A 13,340-nucleotide genomic window follows, 5' to 3' on the forward strand; every position below is an offset into this window, starting at 1 on the left:
TTTATACCTCCTCAAACCTGTGACTGCTTTTCCTTCCTCTACCATCTCAGTAGAGAATTTTGCATGATATTTTATTGAAAAAAATTGAGTTCATTTGCTGAGAACTTTCTCTAATACTTATCTCACATCATCCAGCTGTCTTTCACTATCTATCCCTTCACCCTTATCTCATATAATGAGGCAACCCTTCTTTCCAAGGCAAACTCCTCTACATAAACTAATGATCCCATTCCATCTTCTCCAGTCTTCTACTACCCCAAACTCTCTCACTAATCTTCACTCTCTCTGCCCTTTCCCTTTAAGGAGCATGCAATACTGTAATGGGGTATGACAATTTGCAAACAATTATGTACAATCAAGATATAGACATGATAACTTGGAGTTCTCTTCCAGGAAAGGAACTAGCATTCAGGGAAAACAAATAAAGATTTATTGCAGAAGGTGGAATTTTTGCTCAGATTTGAAGGATGCCAGGAGACAGAAAGAAAAAGGGAAAGCATTCCAGGCATGAGGAAAGACAATAAAATGCATGAAACCTGAAGAATGGAGGATCTTATAGAAGAACAACAAGGAAGTCAGGTTTTGCTTTAGGGAGTTTAGTTATAAGCACTGAATGTTTAGTTTTTCAAATTCAACAGTGATTATTCTCTTTCTTTTCAATTCTGGGTTGAACTTATTGCTCATGTGAGGTGCTTATTCATGACAGGTATATTCATGATTCATGCACTTGTTTTTTTTAATCTATACTTAAGTCAAACTCTTTTGAATGATTACAAATTTCATTTGGGAGGGCTCTGGTGTTCTGGGACTTGATGCAACAGAACAGTTTCAACTACCAGCAAGGATCCTGGGAGAATTTTACATGTACAAGGGCTTCCTCTTTGATTTAGATTCACTCTCGATATCATTTTTGAATGACAACAGTAAATAGGTTTGGCAAAGATATGTATCCCTGTTTTTGGTCTAACTTCATATTAAAAATTCAGTTTTGTATAAATAACAGTCTGAAATTTATCCCAATACCTTCAATTGACTAAATGATCTGGATGACATTTGACGAAATTCAGCATTATGGCTTTTGTGCTTGCTTTTTCCTTTTCAATTTTCCTTAATTTTGCATCTATGTGCACAAGATAATGTGATTCATTTATAGTGCCAGGGTCTTTTGATGTATTTGCAAATTGTATTCCTAGATGCTGTGATAAAGATGTTCAAAATTGAAAATGCAATAAGAAATTATATTCCTTGCTGACTTATCATACAACATTCAGTGAATCAATCAGTTTTTTAGGGCCTTAGCTTCTTGTAATATGTAACCATATGCTATACTCTTACATAGAGATCACAAATGTATTTTGGTATATAGTAGAGAATTTCCTTAAGATGAATGTATTTTGAATTTACACAATATTAATATAAAATCTACCTAATGGCATTGAATTAGAGAGGCCCTATCAATATATGGTATCTTGATGAAGGTAAAATTGAATTTTATAAAATGTTATGTTAAAGGACACGATAGAATAAACTACACAACTCCTTTCGTAAATTCAAAGGAGGACATTCTCTGGAACTTTATATCTCTATATCTATAAAATTTGGGTCTGTGACAAATATTATATAATCAATACTGCTATATAAATAAGATGTAAACACAAAGTTCAATAACTTTTTATTCTTTCTTAAATTGAATACATTTTTATCTTTAATTGATTTTCACAGAACTGAAATGAATTTCATGAGGTTACCTAGCCCATATCACCACTCTCCATCCATGTATTCCATTTTAAAAGATGGTGTTTTTTTAAAAGAGGTTCTATGATAGATGATATCAGTATTTAACAATTTTTACTATTAACAAATTATCCTTCACTGCTAATTTAATTTTCTCATTGCAGTTTGTCCATTTGCTCTAGTTCTATCTACTATGGAGATAATTATCTTATAATTTAGATGTCTAATACAACTCAAGATTCTCCATTGAAAACCTGCTCCAACTCTATATTGCCCAATATGCCCTGCCAAGCCTCAGCCTTGGATGAATTCCACCATCTTCCTTCCTCACTCCTTCACTCATACTGCTGAACAAAAGTGGAGAAAATGATGTAACATGGTCCACTACAAATGTTTGTTTTATGCAACAACAGTTGGGTCTTCTTTATTCTCCATATTCAACTCACTAACCTTCTTACCACAAGAGTTCTACCAAACCTTTTCAATCACCCATCAAACCTTCCATAGGCCCCCCATCAACTGAGTACCATGTCTCATAATTTACTCCTCCCCTTTCCTCCTCCCCTCCCCTCCTCATCTCCCCCTACTGGCTTTCCAGGCTTCATTTAAGTTGTAACTAAAATTCCATCTACAGGAAACTATTCTCAGTATATTTTAATTCTAGTGTTTTTTTCCTATTTATCCAATATAAAATTTGTTTGAACATATTTATTTAGTTATAGTCCCCCCCCATTCAGTAATGGGATCCTTGAGTCATTTTATATCCCCAGAATTATAGTGTTTGACACATAGTAGGCATTTTGTTTGTTGTTGAATCATTTTTCAGTTGTGTTCAACACTTCAAGACCTAACATGATGTTTTCTTGGCAGAGATATTGGAGGGATTGCCATTGCCTCCTCAACTCATTGTACAGATGGAGAAACAGAGGCAAAAATGGATTAAGTGATTTGCCTAAATTTATATAGCTATCAAGTTTCTGAGGCCAGATCTGAACTCAGGAAGATGAGTCTTCCTGACTCCAGGCCCAGCATTCTATCCATTAGGCCACCTAGGTATTTAAGGAATGTTTACTGACTGACTGACTGACAATGGTTTGTCCTGACTTGGAGTTGAATCCTAGATTGTCAAAGATTTTGCTATAGAGAACAAACTATTATCAAGTTCGACTAAGCTGAAAAGACTTATGATTTCATATGTCTATCATTTGAAGACCAGCTAGTCATATATGTAGACCTAAACGGCATGGCCATCATATGATGTTTTTTTCAATCAGATCAGTCAGGATGACTATATCAACAAGGGAGAAATGGTCTACACCATGTGCAAGGCTATAAATAATAACAAAACCAATGAAATCAAAGAATCTTCAAGCATAACTGAAAGTGACCTTAAATCATTTCTAAGCCTTTTCTTTTCCATGCTAAATAACATTAATTCTTCTTTTCAATCTTCCATTTCCCAGACCTTTAATACTTAGTTCTCAATCTTTCTTAATATCACAGATTCTAATTTTTTGAGATGTTCTCCATTAGAAATGACTCAAATGATAAGAATAAAGTGAGAGAAATACTCTCAGGATCTGTAAGACTATACATGACAGGTTTATCCTGGAATTTTAAATATTTTCATCATTCACATTCATTTTGTGGTCTTTTGAGAACACTTTGTCAATAATAATAATCTCTTTATAAAAATCACTGTGGATTTTTTAAATCATCTAGCCTAGCTGGAGTTCGATAATTTGGCAAATAACTGTTTCAAATGTATTATTGCTCTATGCTAATATTGTCTGAGAATAAACAATAACAGATATGAAAGTCTGGGGATGTGCATCTTAGAGATGGTAGGATAAAGCAAACTTGGAAGGGAAATTGGAATCTCTTGACCATTCAGATGGATTTATGATGCTGAGAGTGGGGGAAATAATTTTGAAAAAGCTAGGAAATTAAAAATAAAAACTTTGGACATGAGTGTGAAAAGGGAGCACACTAGGGGAATCTGGGAAAGGAATAATCAGCACTGGAGCTGATCAGTGTCAAACTGCTAAGTAGAGTCTATATAACTGGAAAATATCAAGAGAAACACCTTATGGAAACATTTCTACTGGCAAAATATAGAGCATTTGGAAAAATAGTAATAGTTTAAAGCAGAAAGAGCTGGACCAAGACCTCAGAAACAAAACAACTTTTAATTCTTCAAGAATATAAAGATCTTAGGAGCGGCTAGGTGGCATAGTGCATAAAGCACCAGCCCTGGAGTCAGGAGTTCCTGGGTTCAAATTCGGTCTCAGACACTTAATAATTACCTAGCTTTGTGGCCTTGGGCAATCCACTTAACCGCATTTGCCTTGTAAAAAAAAAAAAACCTAAAAAAAAGAATATAAATATCTTAGAGAAAGAGTTTAACTTGAATCTCTGAGTAGAAAAAAAGGCTGAACTAGCAAGAAAGTATAGAAAACCACAAGGTCTGGAAATATCAGATATTGAAGGAAAATGAGACAAGATGAACCTGACAGAATTCTTTAATATTTTAAACTGGTGTCAAGCTGATTGACCGCTATTCCTGGAGGGTCCTCAGTCATGTTTCACTCCATTCACAGATTTCCTAAGTTAGCTGTGCTAAATTTTGTACTGCCATCCTACCCCTCTCCTATTTTCCAGCTCTTCTTTTTTATGGCAACTTCTTTTATAATGTTCTTGAAATAAGGAACCATCTCACTTATTATTTGTATCCCCATTCCTAAGCACAGAGTACAATGAAGACAGTTCTGGAATTGAAGTTGGGAAGACCTGGTTTTAAATCCAGAAATCTCCTACTTGTGTTATCTTGAAGAAGTAATTTAAACTCTATTTAATGGAAAAGGAAATGGCAAAACAATCTAATACCTTTGCCAAGAAAAACCCCATTAAACAGAGGTTTGTGGGGTCATTAAGAGTTGGATGTGTGGGGGCAGCTTGGTGTTGCAGTGGATAGAGGACTGGAGTCCAGGAGGACCTTAGTTCAAATCTTGCATCAGATATTTAATAATTACTTACCTGTGTGACCTTGGGCAAGTCACTTACCCCATTGCCTTGCAAAAAAAATAAAGAGTTGGATATGACTGAAATGAATAAACAGCAACAACCAATAATTTGCCTCTAAAATACATGATAAATACATCAAGATTGCCTCATACTTCTTTAGTTATACTTTTGTTTCTAGATGTACTGTGTTCAATATATTTTAGTAAATATGATAGAGGAAACATACAGGACATAATAGAGGATACTTTCATATATACATATTTTCATTGGCGTTAGTTGCCTCCATTGATATGGATTTCAGCTCCATTTTGTCTTCATGTTAATTGTGAAATTCCTGACCTTGCTTTTCCTGTAAATCCTATTTAGAACATTCTATTCAATGTCTTACTCTGGTTCTTCTATGGAATCTCATTTAATTGTCCATATATTTGCCCTCATTCTTACTACATGATCAGATCTTTTTTTTCTGGTTTTCTGCCACATTATTAATAAAGTCATGTACAGATAAGTTTCATGACTATATCTATACAAGATCAGTATTTGAATACTTCTTTGTCATCATTTATTAGTGTAAAATTACTTGAATGATTAGTTTCCTTCTAAAATTATTCTTTCCCTTCCTATTTTTCGTCTTTTAAATTGTGCTTCTTCAGGTCTTGATTCCTTCTGTACAGATTAGGAACAAAGAAAAGAAATGATTCCTGAGTTCCAGAAGAATATTTGGGGACAGAAATCTCTCCATATCTCAGTGGGAACAGTATGAAACCTTAGACAAATAACAGTAGAAATTAGGGTAGGGCATACTCATGGGGGGGGGGCACGGAACTTCTCTGATTATGTATATCTTCTTAACCCTAATTTTTTCTTAGTTAGCTATATCCACCATGGAAAATTTATGGGATGGTGGGTATGGATGAGATGCTCATGGTGATAGTGGTGGTATAGAGTCCATTAAAGATATGGAAAACATAAATGCACAGAGGCAGGAGAGAGTATAATGAGACTGGGTAACAGTCCAGTTTTGTTGGGCAATAAAATATATAAAATGGAATAGTGAACCATGGCATAGAAAAAAATGTTGGAAACTTCTGACAGAAAGGTGATACAGTAAATTTGCAGAAGAGACACATTTTTTGGACAAAACTAATTGTGGGAATTCATGTTATTTATGCATTATTCATTACAAGGTGTTTTGGTTTTTGGGGGGAAATTCATATAAATGCTTGTTAATTGAAAAATAAATTTATTTAAGGTAGGTTGGAGCCAGATTGTGGAGGCCACACTAAGGAATTTATATTTTATCCTATAGATAATGGAAGGAAAACTGAAAATTTTTTAAAAGTCATAATTAAATCTATATATTAGGAAAAGTATTGAAACTAGTATAAAAATTCTTCAGGTGAAAGAGAAGAAAGGATCCAGGGAGAGAGAAGGATATTTCAGTAGCTTTAATGAGCAAAAATAAAAGAAAAAATAGAGTAGTATGTTTGTAAATGAAAAGGGAACACAGTCAAGAGATTAAGGAGAAACAAAAGGACTGGTAATTAATTAGGAGAAGAGAAGGAAGGAGAAGATGAATCATCTTGGAAGGAAATGGTATCACTAATAAAAATAGAAAGGATAAGTTTGTTTAGGAAGAAAATGTGTACAATTTTGGAATATATGAGATTGAGTCTGAAATTCAAGGGAAAGGTTCAGTTAGAGATATAATTTGGGGTGCCATCCACAGAGGTGGATACTCAAAGGAATGAGTGAGATTGCCAAGAGAGGAAGTAAAGGCAAGAGGAATGAAAAAGGACCTTTATGACCTCTTCCTTTAATTGACTGGTTCCTTCCAAAAACTCCATCTTAAATGAAGATACCCATGCCATTCTCCAGTCTTTTTTTTTTACCTTTGCCCCCACTAAAAAACGTTCTGCTGCCGTTTGTATTCTGTGTTTAATACTGATACATAGTGAGTACTTAATAAACATTTGTCAATTTGACTTGACTTTGAAATATGGAATGAACTGTCACAGAGTCCTTTTATTTAATCCTCTTGCTTTATAATCTTGGAAAACAAGGTCCAGAATAAGATTTGCTCAAGGCTAAATAGACAGTAAGTGACTTCCAGAATCAGGTTTTTAGATCCCCTTTTCTGATTCCATAATCCAAGTATTGCCAATGTATCACATAGAGTTCAATTTCACAAATGGTAACATTTGAGAAAAAAATTTCCTTAGTTAGGCAAGGAAGTCAGAATATAGAAGGTTTAGGAGTAAGTAGATAGTGGTGAAACCATAACAATTCTTTTTCTTCTTGAGCTTATCTATATGCAACATGAAAGTGAATGTGAAGAAAAGGAGAAACTGAAGATGGTCTGTGTGTGTGAGTGGGGTTAACTTATGGAGAACAAGTATTAAAGGAGAAAGGAAGGATCTTGGGCCCAATTGAAAGAGTTAACTTTGTCCCTAAGACTCTATTTTTTTTATAGATATGAAAACTGAGGCTTAAAGCAGTGATTTGCCTATGGTCACACTGGTGGGTCTGGACCCCTAATGGTATTGTGGAATGGGGCAAAGGTTCTTTTTTATTATATGGACAGTAAGCAAACTAGTTCAACTATGAACTTTTCATAGTATCAAAGATTATTATGCTTAACACTATCCACATAACTGACAAAGATATTAATGGTAGATTGTGGAGTTGTATTTGGGGAGTGTTGTACTTGTTGTTTTAGGTTAACTGAGTTATTATTGTACATACTTTTGGTTTGACTATTCTTAAGGAAAACTGGAGAAGAAAAATGAATAGATTCTGAGGTCTTAAATAGGGAAATAAGAGAATTCAAGTCAATTGCATCTTCACAGTTTTCATACTCAAATAGGAGTTATCACCTGTTGAAAGAAAAGGTGGTCATATTTGAGACACCCCTCCCCTCACCAAGAGGCAATCTTTTATTCAATTATTTTGCCTTCCCCTAAGTACTTTGGAACCCAACTACCAAATGGAATAATGTTCTCTGGGAAATTCATTCAAAATTCCAACTTGGAATGCAAGAAACAAAACCCCTTTGACCCAGCATTGGCAACAGATTTCAACCTCCAAGTCACTCATGGTGGATCTGAACTTTGAACAGGAACTGGTGAGCACTGAGATGGAAATGGAACTCTGGGATAAGGAATTGAATTGGGATGATGGATGCAATGAAGGCTCATAAGGATCTCTAAGGGTGGAGATTTCTAATAATGTAAATCACTGATACACTTCTTGGTGTAGGACTGATCTCGTCCATGAATCCCAAAGATTGGTCTATCTTTCAACAGAGAAATTGATATCTTATCCTCGATTTCTATCTACTTTTTAAAGAGAAATTGTTATCTTCTATTTCTATATACTTTTTCTTATTCCAATTTTACCTTTATAACCTATAAAGAAAAGTTGTATGTAGAAATTAATAGAAAATTAGGTTGGAAATGGAGAATAATAGAATACAATTAGCACTGGACTTAGAATAGAAATGTTGGTGGGGAGAGGGAAGACTAATAGCAAGATGTTCTAAAGCAAGCCAAACCAATTGCTACATTTTCAGTGCTTGTACTTCAGAAATGAAAATGTAACAAAACAAGGCTTGAGTTTTGTTGATTGTCTAGATTTATGAAAATGTTAATAATGCAGATTAAACCTAAAGGTCTGTCCAGTTTACATTTCCCTCTGTGGGTGATAGTTATGAAATATTTACCAGCACATCCCTGACTAGTGATTTTAACCTTGAGGTCTCTATCAGAGTACTAGAGGTTTCTGCTATCTCAGTACTTTATCCAAGACTGATTTGGATTGAGTATGTATAATATATTTCACATGATAAATTATATATAACAATAATATACACACACATATATGTATGAGCTTATATACATGTTATATATGCACATGTGCATAGAAGTCAGTGCCTTATCAGCCCATGATAGCCCTAAAAGTGGCTAAAATCTCAAGATTCAGCAACATGGTATAAATGGTCATATAAGCTGTTCTCATGCAATATATGATTGTTCATATGTGCAATGGGTTTATGGAATTCTAAATGCCATCATGGTGTACATATTTTGTTTTTATCTTTCCTTTCTCCTTCTGTGTTTTATCTTCAACTTGCAAAAGCCACTTTTAAATACTGATAATTGCTAAGGTTCATTCAATTTTGAAGTTGGATGGGGCCTTTCATTATAGACCAATCTATAAGCACAATGCTAGGCTTTGCAAAAATGAATGAGACACAGTTCCTCGCTTCATTAAGATTGTCATCATATTATACAGGAGTTCTTCACCCAGTATCTTGCCAATTAAAAAAAATAATAACTATTTCAATATAATTAGTTTCCTTTGTATTCCTATGTGCTTTGTTTTCTGCATTTAAAACACAAGTCTGAGAAGACATCCACAGGCTTTACCAAACTGTCAAAGGGATCCACAACACACACACACACACACACACACACACACACACACACAAACACACACACAGAAAGAATTGAAAAACTCTGATAGTAAGCTCTCATTTTCATGGATGAAGACACAGGCTCAGCAGTGATGTGACATCAATTGAACAAACATTTATTTAGTGGCTACTAGATACAAGACACTGTGCTAGAATTTGGGCATACAAAGACAAAAAAAAAACAAAAAACAGTCCTTGCCCTCAAGGAGCTTACATTCTAAAGGACTTAACTAAGACCACACAGCTAGGTATGTAGTTTGCTGGAAAAACTGGCACCAGAACCCAGCTTTGAACTAGAACTTCTAGTCCTAGGTTTTTTGTTGTTTGTTTTCATTGTTTTATTTCTTTTCCACTACAATACTGTAAGCAAACCTGTCCAACTCATGTTTTTTTCATGGAATCAATGAGTATCCTGCCTAGTCCTTCACCCACATCAATGCTAAAGATATTAAATAATATTAGAACTAAGAATGACCCTTCTGGGGATCACTATCTTAGTCTCTCTCAAGTTGACTCTGACTTATTATACTCTTTGGTACACTCATCCTCTTTAAAGGTAGTGGTCCAAACCAGAGTGTTATCCCTAGTTGATTGATGAGTCCATCGCCTGGGTCAGAATCAAAGTCTTATTAAAATTGATATAATAGATAACCTGACTGAATTGGTTCTTTCCTGATCCATGTGAGTTGCTATCTAGCACTCTGAGATCTCCTAAGGAATTGCAAATTGATTTTTAAATGAATAGTTCCAGTATCTTAGCCAGTATCTGGATTAACTCCTTCATTTTCTATCTAGAATTGTTCTTTTTGTCCCTTCTTAAAGGTGAATGCTACATGACCCTTCTCTGTCATAGAATGATTTCTTAAAAATGACAAGTCAAGATTATCCTTCACAGAATGGTTTCAAGAACCATTCTGACAGTGGCTTGAGGTCAAATCAATCAATGTAGATTAGATTAGTCTATAAGTTTGGTCACAATTATCAATCATGGGGTAGTTACTATAATCAATGAGCATGTAGACAATGTCGGAGTGACCCAGAACTGCTATTAGTCAATTTCCCAAATGTCTTAATATACATAGGACCAGTCCCTGGTTATCTTTAAAAAGGTGTCCTTTTACATATTTCAGGATTTTTCTTTCTTATTTTACCTTTTATAAACCAGTGGCAGCCACAATGATTTCATGATTCCTTGGTCACATGATCTTAAAGTGAAAATGGGACAAGAATAAAACTCTAAAAGCCTTGTTTTCCATAAATCATTGCTAAATATTTGCATTTAACAGGACAGCAAGATTTTCATTAGTACCTTCATCAGACTTTGACAAGTCAAAAGAAATTATTTAATTTTTTTAATGAAGTTTCATCTCCTTTTTTGGAACTGGATTTCCTAACTTATTGGGGAGGGGTCACTTTTTAATTTTTACAAATTAAATATTGTGGAAATTTTGAAGAAAATGTCTAAGAAAAGAATATTTCTGAAATTTCTCATAATTAAAATAGGAAAAGCATGCAATATTTTCAGAATGTTAATGTTTATTCATTTACCTAAAAAGAGTAAGAGTAAAGTGGTTTTATATCACAACTCAGAAACCCTACAGAAAGCAGGTCCTCAAAGACTTCATTTCATAAATAATGCATTTTATTTTATTGCATATGGCTATTAAGGAGAGCATCCATGATCAATACAGACTAAATACAATGCACTATTCTAGTTCCATTAATTCTTGTCTCCAGCAGCATCACATTTATCCTTATATACAGCGTGTACATTGGAAGACAGAGCAAGATAAGTTAAGTCTCTTGTCATATCACAATAGCAAGAAATATATTTAACATCTTGATATCCAGAAACAATACGTACCCAAAAAGAAAACACTGTTTAATAACTGTTAAAGTTTATATAGCAAAAAATAGTTTAAATTTAAGGTAAGTCAGGCAAAATGTACAAAGACCCAATATACATTGTGAAGTTTTAGCAAACATAACATTTATACATTTTGGTTCCATTCTATAAACTAAATTAAAATGTAAATATTGCATATGCCTTTTGTGAAATGTACAGGATAGAGGAAAATTTAGTACAGTCAACTTTTTTTTGTCTTTTTTTGTTTGTTTTTAAGTTGCAGTGTGAATATGAACCATTTTCTATAGTGGCATGACTTTACTGTAAGTACAGAGGACTACTTCAAAATATAAGTCAATACACTATTGTGTTCAGCAGGTTCCACATTCAGTGCTATTTTAGTTGGGGAGATTATATAGCAAATATCACCCTTCATCTTATTTTTGAAACTAAATAAAAATTTTAGAACATTTTACACCCTTTTAATAAAGCATATTATACACTGAAATTGACCTTCAAACTAGTATTGTATGGCCTATGCAGTGCTGCATTGTGAAATCCCAGAAAATTAAAACCTTAAAAATGTTCAAGGGGATTACTTTACATTCATCTTTGTCTTGTAATACAATCCTCTGTTCTAAAAGTTCAGCATGGAAGCAGGAAGACTTTTTTGCATTGCCATTAACTGGATTTGTAAGACATTTAATTTTTTGGTCTTCCTCAAATAAACCTCATTTGATTAACGTATTCTTTTACAGTGATGTAATAATATATACTTATTTTTCCCATAGCATGAAACTTTTCACATATTTCACATCTACACTGAATTAGTGTAATACATACATGACTATCAGAAGGCAGACTCTAGGGTTGTACCCAAGGAGAAAAAAAGCACATGAACTCCCCAATCAAAATTCTCAAAGGAGCAGCAAGATGACATAAGATTCTGCTGGTCTGGGCAGCAGTTCTATGTGACATCTGTGATATTTGCCACAATACTGGTATTTTCAGAACACTGAAAACATAAAACATGAGTAGTCTTGTCAAGACTTTTAGACAATTGACAAGTACTACAATTTTTTTCTTCTTTTTCCCTTAACGCTGTGGCTGGAATGCCTCGTTTTTCTTTTTGTACAAAGCAGCCATATTGACCGGCATGATAGCATTATATTAAAGATAACATTTTTATCTGCCAAACACCCATGACCACCCTTGCATTGCTAGCATGCCTATGTGGATTTTTGGTTATAAGAAAGCTCAATATTAGGGGTAGCAGAGAAATTTGAGCTTGTAAATAGGATAAAAGGCTTTTGCAATTCGAAGTACCTACATAAACATCTACATAGAGAGGATTAAACAAGTCTGTCAAAGGTAAAAAGAGATACTCATCCCCTCCCCAAATTCCTTCCTACCCACCCCACCCCAACCCCTCACTTCAATTCCTATAGAGTTTTATGATTTTTAACTTAGGTTGCTTTAGTTACACATTATAACTATTCTGCATCCATCTTCAATGTCCAACATAAAATTTTCATTTGAGACTCTTCATTTCCATACTGAGCTCTCTGTCTCTAAATAAACCCTACAGCTAGTGACCTAAGATCCAGCAAGCTGCTATATACTTGAATAAGTTCAATAAGGCTGATGACCATTCTTCATAAACATTCAGCATAGAGATATAAAGGAGGTCCTGCCATACCCCAACAATACAAATCCGGCTTTACTTTGAGCTGAGGTAGGACTGTGGTAGTTTTGAGAGTATACCAGTAAATACCAGATTTTACTGCTTTAGTGGGTGTTAACAGAATCTCCTAGCATGCTAAGGGATAAAAACAGTTTTGTCTTTATAAGGGTAGGATGAGAGAGAAAAGAAAAGAGGATGAAGGGGAGAAGGAAATGAAGGCATTGGCCACAACTTCAAGTGGCCAGCTAAAAACGTCCAGATTTCTAAAGAATAACTTCTTCAATTAACTTTCTCAAACAGCAGCATGATGATAGATGCCATAAAACAGGAAACAAGTGAGGCAGGTCGTTTTTCTTTCTTTGATGACTCCATGTCTTAATGTAGTCCATTATAATCTCAAAAATAAAGTAACTGCCCAGATCAAAAAAAAAAAAAGTAAACCATAAGCAGCTTCAGATTAAGAAATTACAAGTGCTGAGCAGCTTCTGTTGTTAATATTATACTCCGGTGTATGAGGTCATGGTGAGCTAGCCAGATTTTTCACTCTGAAAAGAAAAATAAATAAATAAAAGTGAGTT

The sequence above is a fragment of the Macrotis lagotis genome, chromosome 6 (genome assembly GCF_037893015.1).
Source record: "Macrotis lagotis isolate mMagLag1 chromosome 6, bilby.v1.9.chrom.fasta, whole genome shotgun sequence".
In the NCBI taxonomy this organism is placed as follows: domain Eukaryota; kingdom Metazoa; phylum Chordata; class Mammalia; order Peramelemorphia; family Peramelidae; genus Macrotis; species Macrotis lagotis.